A 12,134-nucleotide genomic window follows, 5' to 3' on the forward strand; every position below is an offset into this window, starting at 1 on the left:
ATCAATCAAACAGCAGACTCCTTCAGTAGCTATGGCCTATTTGGCGAGCTAGTTTGGTATATTGGTTAAGAGCAGCAGACTCTAATCTGGAGAACTGAGCTTGATTCTCCACTCCTCCACATACAGCCAGCTGGGTGACCTTGGGTCAACTATAGTTCTCTCAGAGCTGTTCTCTCAAGAGTGGTTCTCTCAAAGCTCTCTCAGCCCCACCTACCTCACCGGGTGTCTGTTGTGGGGAGAGGAAGAGAAGGAGATTGTAAGTGACTCTGAGACTTTGGGTGAAGGTTGGAGTATAAATCAGCTCCTCCTCCTCCTCCTCTACGACCTGACTATGGAATAGTATTGTTATGGGAGTGGGAAATTTCTCTCCCCCCCACCCCGAAATTAACCTTTTTAATGCAGTCATTGATTCCTCTTATTCTTTTCCCATGACAAAAAGAATGGTAGTATCTCTTTAATAACTGTAGATGTTGCCTCAGTGGGAATGGGCGTGGTCAATTCTCTTCCGCTCAGCTGAAAGTAAGAGGCATGTCTCTGTGTCTCTCCTATTGATTTTGGATCTCCTTTCTGCTCATAGAAGTGGGAAGTACATGACAGTTCCCAGATTAAGTTTCCCATTGGGCAACATGAGAATATTGGAGCACTTCCAGATCCAGATGCAATGCACTCCTTGAATATGCTCACCAAATGGGCTCAGGCTGTTAATGAACAGCCAAACTGCTATTCACCAACAACCAAAATCAGCTCCCTGGTTGCAATTGGTGGGAAGATTAGCTGTACTGATGGTGGTTGGGATATCTCTAATTAGCTTTACCTTTTGCTCTTCTGTGCCACCCCTCATAAGGGTACTGGTATCATAAAGATACTGGGAAATCTTCCACACAGACCAGCCTTGGGATAACATCTGCCCTGAAAGACTGTGGTTACAAGTACAGCATACTGAAAGCAATTTACATGGAGTGGTGGCATATGTTGCAACCACCATCGCAACTGCATAGCTAACAGGCGGTAACTTGAATGACAAAGACACATATTACATCTTATCATTGCTGCTAAGGCCGTGGGGTTGCTCTGGATGGAGGTATTTCCAGCCTCCGAATCAGCCCGTAAATGTGTGACCATCTTTGCTACAGAACTAACTTTTACAGTCCAGTGCCTAGATTCTTCCTGTTTTCATCATATCAGAAACCATAAACAGGTCACTGCTTTGATAAAATACAAACCTCTATTATTTCTCCTGTGACTAAATCATGAAGCTTCTATGACTGTAGATACATTAACCTACTGTGCTTCATGAGTTGTTGCAATTTTTGCTAAATCACTAACAGGAAGCGACAGTCTTCCATCTGGCTGGCAGTCTTGCTTCTCCTGCTTCTCCCCCCTCCCCAAGGCAGTGGCATACTCTGGCAGTTCATTGCCATCTGACTTTGTATTATTGCTGTATATCCTATGATATTAAGCTTTTATTATAACTCTGTAATGACTTTTATAATGTACACTGCCCTCAGCCCTGTTCCATATGGGAGGGCGGTTTTAAACATCCAATTAAATAAGTAAAACAAAACAAATGACAGCTGAAATAAGAAGACATGGTTGAAACTGAACATCTTTGTGCAGGGGCAACGTAATAAGGGCTACCTGCTGATGCCACTGCTGCTGGTCGGTCACCACCCCAGATGCTACTGCAGTCCCTCACTGCTTTCCCATGCCCCTGGTGTGTATTCTCCACCTTTATACAGGAGCCAGAGTGGCTACCACTCCTTAGCTTTTAGCTTCCCAAACCTGTGCCTTGAAAGAGTTTGGGAAGATGTTAGACTTGCATGGCTTCCTTCACTGACTCCAAAAATGCCTATGGGACAAGGTGGTGATAAGTTTTAGCTGTTCTTGCTCCTGGAACAGAGCAGTGTGTGTGTGGTGGGACTGGCATTGGTGGTGAGGTGGACTCTGCCACCTTTAGCAACTAAGGTTCCTGCCTCACTGCAGAGCTGGACATGTTGATGTGATAAATTGCTCAGGATCACCAACCAACAATGGCTTATAGGTATGAATCGACAGATAAGAAGAGGGAAATATGAAATAGGCAAGAAAGACTTTGGGGTCTCATATCTGTGATATAGTTTTAGTGCCAAACATTCAGATAGGCACCTGCATTTGTAATTCTATTGTGATTGGAAAGAACTTGCTGAGGTTCCATTGTATTGTTGGGTTATCTAGCATTTTGGACATAAAGTTCAGCATAATGTTACCAAGGATATATGTATTTGTTTACTAGAAAGATAAGATAGGAATGGAACAATCTCTCCATCCAATTTCCCCCCCAGAGCTTGGAATTCTCCATTTTTGTTCTTCTTTTGGGACTGGAATTATTACTCCAGTTATTATTACCAATCTTTTTTATCCATTTCTTTTTCCTCCCAATATGTATGTACTAACCTACTTTAAAAAAATGTGATCACACATCAAGATACTTTTGTTTGCATTTTACAAATCCACTGGAGATCATGTACACATTTCTGCAACACTACACAAAAAAAAATCTGAGGTACAATCCCATCAAGTTACTTTTTTTGCAATGTTTTACTCACTGTATATCTGTGCAAGAGTGTGAGAACATCAACTTTAAAGGCATAGGGTATTGCAGCAAACCATGTCTTTGATTTAGACATTTTCCTAACTAAAACCAAAATCCAAAAAGAGTAAAATGTGGTGTTCTGGATTAGCAGGCATGGGGAAATTGTCTCATTATTCTTGTTAGAAAGTCCACATGGTAGGCATGTGGTCACCACAAGGACTTTGAATAAGAAATGTACCTGGAGTTCCCAGATGGGAAATTACTTCCCAGGTGCACATGGGCCTGATTTGGATCATGATGTGCAAGGAAAATGAACTTCAGCCTTCCCTCCCATGATATTTTCCTGATCTGCAGGGCTTGAATTCAGCAGGAGCTTGCAGGAACACAGCTCCTGAATCTTCAACCAGGTTCTGCATGCAGTGGAGAGTTCTCTCACTGCTGCACACAGATCCCAGGGGATATGCAAATGAGATATGCTACTGAGCTCCTGCACCTTTTTTCCCTACAAAATGAGTCCTGCTGATCTGAAATGGCCCTGGCAAGCAGCTGTTTGCCACACTGGGGGACTTTATGTGTATCCATCTGTACATGTACGTTTCCCTAATGGACAAGTAGTGAATCCCTTGGGCTGCTTCAGGTCAGTAAACTGGTGCCTGAGGAAGTCTGAATCCTCTCTGAGACAAGTGTGCACTGCTGTCCCAATCTAATAATGTTCCTCTGGAAATTTCCAGAACACAGGGCTTTTTTTTGTAGCAGGAACTCCTTTGCATATTAGGCCACACAACCTGATGTAGCCAATCCTCCTGGAGCTTACAGTAGGCTCTGTAATAAGAGCCCTATAACAGGGGTGTCGAACATGCAGCTTGGGGGCTAAATCAGGCCCCTGGAGGGCTCCTATCAGGCCCCCAAACAACTGACTGTCATCCGCTTCCTTCTCTCTATATCTTGCATAACAACTTGCTTTGCCAGGCTTGCTCAATTGCACAGCAGAGCTGCTGAGCCAAGCCTTTCTTCCTTTTATTGGTTGAGGCTCCCCGCCCCAGTCCCTTGGGGAAGGAAGGAAAGAGCCAGAGCTTCCTTTGCCCAGTTCCTTGGATTCCATGGGAGAAATACAAAGAAAGCATCTTTAAGACCAATGAGTGCTAACAGTTAAAGCATATTTAAAGTTTTTTAAAAATATATATTCGTGTTTGTCTGTGTTCTTTATAAATAGGTACACACATAGCCCAGCTGACATGGCTTGGCCCAACATGACATGGCCCAACCCAACAAGGTCTCATTTCATAGAATCATAGAGTTGGAAGGGATCTACAGGGTCATCTAGTCCAACCCCCTGCACAATGCTGAAAACTCACAAATACTTCACTTTAAATTATGTCATATTCGGCCCTCATAACAAATAAGTTCGACTCCCCTGTCCTATAAGCTCTTGGAAGATTGACTACGTCAGGGGTGTGTGACCTAATATGCAAAGGAGTTCCTGCTACAAGAAAAGCCCTGCCAGAACATATCTGACTGGGCAAAATCCACGAGGACACATGGATATGCCTTATCTCCTTTTTGTGCCTGAAGAAGACCCTAGAACAAAGCAAGAGTCAAGTTGTACGTTTAAGACCAACAAAGATTTATTCAGAATGTAAGCTTTTGTGTGCTAGAAGCACACTTCATCAGACAATAGTATGGAATGGCAAGCAGTCCTAAATATAGAGAAAGTGGGTTCATTGAAGAAGACCCTGATATTTGAAAGCAAATGGTTCCAGGTAGTGGCTCAAGACATGAAGGTCCTTGTTTGAGGTCTGAAATTGCTCTCCATCCATCAATCCATCCTGTCTCATAAACGTCTCTCCCACACTCACATATAGCACTGGGACATTTAATGGGGGGAATCTATAGAAATGTTATAACTTCTTGGGAAGAAAATCCATATTTCTAATTATATTTCTATTATTCTAGTCTGGTATAGTTCTTAGTAATGATGTATGCCAGAGGTCTTCATACTGACAGGTTCATTGTTTTGCACTGCTGGAATCAATAAAGCTTGTACGTATCAAATGATTCGGTTACTGATTTAAGCCAGACCTCATTGGTCTCGCTGAAGGATTTGTGTTGATCTCACTGACTTTACTTTTCTCTCTCTCTCTCTTTTTCGGTCTGTGCTTTCATGCCAACATAATGAATGCCACTTTCTGCAGCTGTCCTTGCTTCACACGATTAGTCTGAACTTTGTACCACTAAATGATTAGCAGCATTCAATGACACAAGTTCAGACTAGTGTCCAAGTGAGAATTTTGACAGGAAGGCTTTTTGCAAGGCTGAAATGCTGCCAGATAATATGAAAATTAAGCCCTGTTAAGCCCAGACACTATGAGATGTCCACAGTGACTTTGCATTATTCTTCACAGACAGATAAAAAGTCCAGAAGGTCAATTGCCAATTACTCTAAACCCTGAGGTTAGAGAAGGTGTTTTGTATTCAGACATATTCTACAACACAGAACTTCTGTAGGTGGTCATTTGCTCAAAAGAAGAAGAAGAAGAAGATATTGGATTTATATGCTGTCCTATACTCTCAAGAGTCTCAGAGTGATCACAATCTCCTTTACCTCCCCCCCACAACAGACACCCTGTGAGGTAAGTGGGGCTGAGAGAGCTCTTACAGCAGCTGCCCTTTGAAGGACAACTCCTTTGAGAGCTATGGCTGAACCAAGGCCATTCCAGCAGGTGCAAGTGGAGGAGTGGGGAATCAAACCCAGTCCACACACTTTTTATTGAATAATAATGAGATGATGGAAGAAACTGCTCAACATATCAAAATCTACTTTGACATCAACTCTCCTGGAAAAGCATCTGAGGAATTTCTGTGGGACGCATTTAAACCGGTCATCAGAGGATACCTCATATCCAAGGCATCATTCCTGAAAAAACAGAACCAAAAGAACGTAACTGAACTGCTACTCTCAATTCACACATTAGAGATGGAACACAGAAGGACAGGAAATAAGAAAACATATAACAAACTTTTGGCTGAAAGAAAGAAGCTGGAGCTTCTTGAAATGAACTTGATTCAAAAAAATTTACTGTTTCTAAAACAAAAAATGTAGTCAAACTCCCCCAAAGCTTTGAAATTTCTAGCCAGAAGAATTAAACAGCATCAAGATTCTAAATTGGTCACCTCGTTGAAAGATTCCCAGGGCAAAGTACACTTTAAATCTGCAGACATTGTTAACATTTTCCATGCATTTTATGAATCTTTGCACTCATCTACATCTCCACCCTTAGATAAAATTGAAGCATTCTTCAGGACACACTCACTATTAAAACCACTATTTGATGACCACAGATCCCTACTTAAAGCTCCTATATCAGCAAAAGAAATTATTGAGAGCATTAAGACGCTAAAGACCAATAAAGCTCCGGAATTTTATAAAAAATTCTCATTCCTTTTGGCAGATTCTTTAGCGGCAGCCTGTAATTAGGTGATGGATACAGGACATATTCCACCTTCCTGGTCTCAAGCTTCAGTGATCATGATACCGAAGCCAGGTAAAGATACATCCTTAGCTTCATCATATAGGCCAATTTCGCTGCTAAATACAGACTTTAAGATATTTACATCTATTCTTGCATCACATATTAACTCATTCATCACACAGTATATCTCCCCTGACCAGGTAGGCTTTATGCCAAATAGGGACCTAACAAACAACACCTACAAGATAATAAATATTTTACAATACTGTTCTATAAATCACCAGAAGGAAACTTTGTTGTCATTGGATGTAGAAAAGGCCTTTGACTTGATTGAAATATCTTATTTTAAGGAGCTGCTACATACTATAGGTTTTGGACAAAAGTTTTTAACCATCAAGGCTCTCTCTATATGAAAATCCAACAGCTACTCTCTATATGAAAATCCAACAGCTAAATAAGGCATGTATCCAATGGTACATGCCTTATTTAGGCATCAATATACCAAAAGATCTGAAGGACATTAAAAAACATAATCATGACAAAATCATCAGACATCAAAATTCAACTTCAAGAATGGCATAAACAAAATATTTCATGGATTGATAGATTTCACCTAATCAAATCCTTCGTCCTCCCCAAGTTTATCTTCTTATTTAGAGCACTTTCAATTGCAATCACTCCTAAATGTTTGCATTCTTGGCAGAAAATCAAATTAGCCAGTATCATAATGCCCCTGTATAAATCAATGGTGCGGTCTCATTTGGAATACTGTGTTCAATTCTGGTCACCGCACCTCAAAAAGGTTATTATAGCATTGGAAAAAGTGCAGAAAAGGGCAACTAGAATGATTAAAGGTTTGGAACACTTTCCCTATGAAGAAAGGTTAAAATGCTTGGGGCTCTTTAGCTTGGAGAAACGTCGACTGGGGGGTGACGTGATAGAGGTTTACAGAATTATGCATGGGATGGAGAAGTACTTTTCTCCCTTTCTCACAATACAAGAACTTGTGGGCATTTGATGAAATTGCTGAGCAGTCGGGTTAGAACAGATAAAAGGAGGTACTTCTTCACCCAAAGGGTGATTAACATGTGGAATTCACTGCCACAGGAGGTGGTAGCAGCTACAAGCATAGCCAGCTTCAAGAAGGGTTTAGATAAAAATATGGAGCAGGGGTCCATCAGTGGCTATTAGCCACAGTGTGTGTGTGTGTGTGTGTGTGTGTGTGTATATATATATATATATATATATATATAATTTATATATATATATATATATATATAAAAAAAAATTTTGGCCACTGTGTGACACAGAGTGTTGGACTGGATGAGCCATTGGCCTGATCCAACATGGCTTCTCTTATGTTCTTAAAATACTTCTAAACTTTTTCTGTCCTATAAATGACATCGAATACATAATCATACAGGAAATCGCATTCAGGTGGCCTCAGTTCCCGGATCTGGCTGCATATTACTCTGCTGTGTACCTCTCCAATGTGATTAAATGCTAATCCCACATTTTCACGCGGACTGGATTACAATGCAGAAATCATTTACAGAGAACTTTAGTGTCCTTGTAGGGAAGGACGGTGGCTCAGTGGTAGAGCATCTGCTTGGGAAGCAGAAGGTCCCAGGTTCAATCCCTGGCATCTCCAAAAAAGGGTCCAGGCAAATAGGTGTGAAAAACCTCAGCTTGAGACCCTGGAGAGCCGCTGCCAGTCTGAGAAGACAATAATGACTTTGATGGACCAAGGGTCTGATTCAGTATAAGGCAGCTTCATATGTTCATATATGTTCATCCAAGAAATAATCTGGCAAAAAGCATCAGAATGTCCCAAATCTTCTTACTCCAACCCATTCTTAACACCAATACTAACAATCTGGGATCGATACAGAGCCAAGCTACTTCCACCCATCTTTAGATTTCAGACTTTTATTAACCAGCCATGGTTTCCTCCTGCTTTCAAGAACAATCACTTTCATAAATGGAAAACCAAGGGAGTAACTTTTTTACATGATCTTCTTTCCTAGAACTTATTAATATCTAAAGCTGATCTTGAAACTAAATTAGGGGCTACAATCCCATGGTGGCAATACCTCCAATAAAAACACGTGTGCCCAAATCAAACTCACAACTATTGCTAAACAGCCTATGACAACCTCAAACTAGTTATTAAGCATGCTCAGTCATCAAACAAAAATTAACATATTCAGCTATGAACTCCTGGGACGATTCTAAGATTCTTATATATCAATCTTTTTGGGATAAATACTGTGAGTGCAAAATCACAAAGGATCAATGGGAAAAAATTTGGTTCTCACCACCTTTCAAATCTACTGTGGCGGAAATAAAAACACAATCATTTAAGCTGCTTTCTTTTTGTTACTTAGCTCCAACAAAGTTGGCACATATGCTACCCACAGTGAAACCTCTTTGTTGGAAAAACTGTGGATCTCAGGGTGACTACCTTCTTTGTTGGGCTCTCTGCCCTAAATTACGTGGCTTTTGGGAGAAAATTTTCGAAAAAATTAAAGAAATTACTAATGTAACTATTGCCTATACTCCTGATCGAATACTGATAACTGGGGGGCTTGATTCTACACAGCCATTGCATAAAAAAGAGACAGTCTCCTTCCTTTTATCAGCTGCTCACTCTGCTGTGGCCATCAGATGGAAATCTACTAAATCTCTTGATCTGAACCTCTGGCACAAGAAACTCTGGTGCAGTTATATAATGGCCAAAATCTCTGACAATATTAACCAACTAGAACATCCTCTCTATCCTGCCAACTTTTACGCTATATAGTTTCCTATTCTAGAATATCTCATTTCACAAGAAGTTATTCCAGACATAGTTAATGACCTTTCTTTGTGGTAGTGTTTACATTTTGGCTAACAAAGTGATTAGAGGTCAAAAACACAGGAATTTTATTTTCATTTCTTATTTCTAAATCTGATTGTATTTATGGTTCTGTTGTCTCATATTATTGATTATTTGTAAATGATTTTGGGATATCTGCAATAAGTACAATGTGATATTATACTACATCAGTTCTTCATCTCATATCTGTATTCTATATATTATGTAAAATTACAATAAAATGTATTTGAAAGAAGAGTCCACACACTTAACCACTACATCAAACTGGTTCTCACAGGAAGCAAAGAGAAGATGACAGAGAACTGAGTCCTTTATTGACAATTACTTACTCATAGAGCAATTCTAAGCAGGTCTACTCAGAAGAAAGACCCATTTAATTCAGTGGGGCTTACTCCCAGAAAAGCATTCTTAGGATTGCAGCCTTACTTATTTCCCATTTTTCTTTTCTTGAAGGGACCCAAAGTGACTTACAGCAACAGATAGAATAATACAAGTTAAATTAGCAAAAATAACCAACTATATCTTGGCCCAGTCTTGATTCCATCGGGACGGCTCACCTCTGAGGACAGAACCTATGAGCAAAGGCACAAGAATACCTTTTGGTTCTTGCCCTTTGCCCCATGCCCAAGCGCTCACACTTTTGGCCATGTACAAGTTTTTTGTTTTTTGTTTTACTTTTTTACATTTTATTAAGTTTCCAACCTTCATCTTTAACATACAGAAAATCAAAAAGAAATAAAGCAATTCGATACATCTATTATTCACTTATTATTCATACTAGAAGAGGTTGATTGTGGTAAAAACCAAAAATTTAAACCATCTTCCTACTTAAGTTATTATAGCAATGTCATTAAACAATAATGTACCAATAAAACCCACCAAATGAATCATTTTTTTTCCAACCAATTGTAAAATTTTTCCCATTTCTTTATAGCTTCGCTTTTTGGCATTCCTTTTACTAAATTAGATAAAATGTCCATTTCTGCGACCTGAAGTATTTTCTGAACTACGTCATCTTGCTGTGGGCAACCTACCATGTACAAGTTTTAACCTGGAACTAGGACAGGAAAACAAAAACCTGGCTCAAATGTTAGATGTCAGCAGTGTTCCAGCTCTTCCTGCTTTTTAGTTCTACAGTGGTTAAAACTTCTGAAGCACACAGATCTGGGTCAGCATGTAGGGCCACTGATGGGGGATGGGGGGGGAGGTTAAGCCAGTTTGGGAAATTCCTGGAGATTTGGCCTGGGGAGGACAGGGATCTCAGTGGCGTACAATGCCATAGAGTCTACCCTCCAAAGCATCCATTTTTTCCCCCGAAGGGGAACTGTTCTCAGTAGTTGAGATGAGCTGGAATTCCAGGGGATCCCCAGGTCCCACCTGGAGGCTAGTATCCCTAGGACCCTGGGGGATAAGAGAGGAGTATAGTAAAGCAGGCCCAGGTGTCTCAGACAAGCCATGTGACATATTACAAAGTATGAAACTGGTCCATCAGGTAGGACAGCCTATTGACATTTACAAAATGCCTGCCCCCCACTTTTTTGGATGTGACTGCAAAACAGATGAGGGCTGCATGGCAGGTCATTTGGAAGTGGATAATGAGCTTCTTTGGTCATGGTGAGTCCCAGGTTGGATAGACCAATCTTTTGTTTAAGTATCCAAGGTTCCTTCTACAGGGAGACACCCTTATTCCACATCATTCTCCTATGATCTCTGAGCTCCCAGGCTGAAGACATGAGTAGAAGAAGAAGAGATGGTTTGATACCATTCCTCACTATCCAAAGGACTTTCAGAGCAGCTTACAATCCCAAGGTCATCCAGCTGGCTGCATGTGGAAGAGGAATGGGGAATCAAACCTGGTTCTCCAGATTAGAGTCTAGTGCTCTTAAGAACTACACTGTGCTGGCTTTCAACACCAAAATGGCACTCATAGACATTGTCAGGTAAAATGACTGTGGTATATTTTGTCCTAGGGTTAGAACTCACAGCAAAAATTGCTGGGCGGGGGGGGGGCGTTCTTTCAATTCTCTCATGGGAGGCAAACCACTTCTTGGGGATTTGGACATTTTTTTCATGATGCTACAAAACTTGAAGGGGAGATTTGTAATACCACAGTGAAGTATCACTGTATGTCTGAGCAGGCTACCAATGTGCAGGATACCATCAAGCTGCCTTACAGTGAGGCAAATATTTTCTCTAGCAAGGTCAGTATTGTCTATTCTGACTGGCAGCAGGTCTCCAAGGTCTCAGACAGAGCTGTTTCATGCCACTTATTAACTGAAGATGCTAGAATCGAACTTTGCAGAAGATCCCAAGTTCAAATCCCTAGCATCTCCAGTTAAAAAAAGAACCAGGCAGTAGGTGATATGAAAGACCTCTGCTTGAGACCTGGAGAATCGCTAACCGTCAGAGTAGACAGTACTGACCTTGATGGACCACCAGTCTGATTCAGTATAAGACAGCTTTATGTGTGTTCATGCATGTGTTCAACTTCAGACCTTGTGCAAGCAAAGCTGGTGTTCTACCACTGAGTCACAGCTATTATAGGCTTCAGACAAGTCTGCCTTATTTTTGTTATGGCGTACATATGCAGCACACATACGGCTTGTCCATGAAAAGGGAACCTCCGTGTGATGCCTTTTTCATTAAACACTGGAACTTAGTATACCTGGGGAACTTGAAAGAAGTGTGTGGGGGTGGGGAGGGGAGAGGTTTGCTGTTCTGAAAGAGAAGTCCATCACTGACTGGCCTTAGATCTCAGGGAGAAACAGTCTGAGAAAGGTGGAACCCTAAAGCTGTTATAAGCACACTGAATCTTTAGGAAATGCTAGGGAAATCATATTGATACTTACACTGAGCCCCCCTCCCCAGTGAGCTCAATTGGATTACAGCAATTTATTCAACACTGCTAAAGGAATTACTGTTCTCAAAAGGTTCACAGTCTCATGGACTCTTTGCACACATTACATGGGATGGATATTTGTGAGAAATGTTCCACTATATACAAAGAGGGTAAAAGTTAAGTTTTTTGTTCAATGCACATGAGCACGGATGGCGCATGTGTGGGCAATGTGGTTGTGTGATTTCTACCCTGTCTTTGGGTACAAGAGAATCTCCAGAGCAGCCTCCATCAGAATAACATACAGTTAGATTAGAGAGCCACCATTTTTGTTTTTCAAAAATGTAGAAAATAGAATAGTAACTAGTAAAGTTGTGT

This window comes from Heteronotia binoei, chromosome 4 (assembly GCF_032191835.1).
Source record: "Heteronotia binoei isolate CCM8104 ecotype False Entrance Well chromosome 4, APGP_CSIRO_Hbin_v1, whole genome shotgun sequence".
NCBI classification, from domain to species: Eukaryota; Metazoa; Chordata; class Lepidosauria; order Squamata; family Gekkonidae; genus Heteronotia; species Heteronotia binoei.